Here is a 1334-nt window from a genome sequence, read left to right as displayed (position 1 = left end):
AGAGGAGAAGACTTTCAAACTCAAATGGCTTTTGTCCGTCTCAAACCTGCTCTTCAAAGTTATCCTGCCTGCATCTTAAGTCTAAGGAGAGAACTCTATTAAATAAACAAACCTGAAATCACAAGGCCCAGATTAAGCGATTTATCTCCTTATGCTAATGAATATCCAACTCAGAATATCATTTTGTCTTCAAAGAGCCCAAAGGTTCTTATCTTTGTTATCTTCCTCTCTTCTTAGCAGAAACATTATATCTTTGAGATGAAGAAAAACATTATTCCCAGAGCTAAACCAGAAAATGCTTTAAGCTATTTGGGGGAGAAATCATTTTGTAGGCACTTATAAACCAAATAAATAAACAAATAACAGTTGCTGAAACCAAATTTGCTCTTCTTACATATATTCAAATGTCAATTTCCAAGTCAGCCTAAGAACACACACACACACACACTACTGAAATATCACACAAGGCCCCATTCAATCAAATAATTTCTTTCTTTAAGAAGGATTCTAAGAGCCAAGCACTGGTGGCTGATGCCTATAATCCTAGCTATTCAGGAGGCTGGGATCTGAAGATCCAGGTTCAAAGCCAGCCTGGGCAGGAAAGTCTGAAAGACTCTTATCTCAAATTAACCACCAGGAAACTGGAAATGGTGCTGTGACTCAGTGTGGTAGAGCACAAGTCTTGAGCAAAAAAGCTCAGAGACAGTGTCCAGGCCCTGAAATCAGGCCCCATGACTGATACTGAGAGAGAGAGAGAGAGAGAGAGAAAGGTTTCTAGGTTATCAGTTAAGCAAACATCAAGCAAAGATTCTAGATCCTCATTGAGGAAGATAATACCTGTCCATTTCACTAAGGATGGCATATATATATATATATATATATATATATATATATATATATATATGCAACTTGATTTAAATCTCCAGTGCTGAACTTTATAATAAAGAACAGCAGGTGCCCAGTGTCCCTAGACACAGTTGATCTGTGTGTGCCCTGCACACAGGCACTGGCCAACATAATGAGAGCAGCATATACTCAGCCCCAAGCTCCAGTTACTGGTCCCAAGTCTTCATCCTGGAGGAAGGACTGTACTGGAGATCCTATCCAAAGCAGTGGCTTTTTTTTTTTGCAGTCCTGGGGCTTGAACTCAGGGCCTGGGCACTGTGTCTCTGAGCCTCTTTGTACTCAAGGGTAGCATTCTACCACTTGAGCCACGGTGCCATTTCTGGTGGTTAATTGGAGATAATGATCCTCAGATCTCAGCCTCCCTAGTAGCTAGGATTAAAGTTTGATCCACCAACACCCAGCCAGCCTGCTTTTTTGGGGGGGGGGGG

Source organism: Dipodomys ordii, unplaced genomic scaffold (genome assembly GCF_000151885.1).
Source record: "Dipodomys ordii isolate 6190 unplaced genomic scaffold, Dord_2.0 Scaffold14, whole genome shotgun sequence".
Taxonomy (NCBI): domain Eukaryota; kingdom Metazoa; phylum Chordata; class Mammalia; order Rodentia; family Heteromyidae; genus Dipodomys; species Dipodomys ordii.
Note: the sequence above shows the minus strand (reverse complement) of the source record.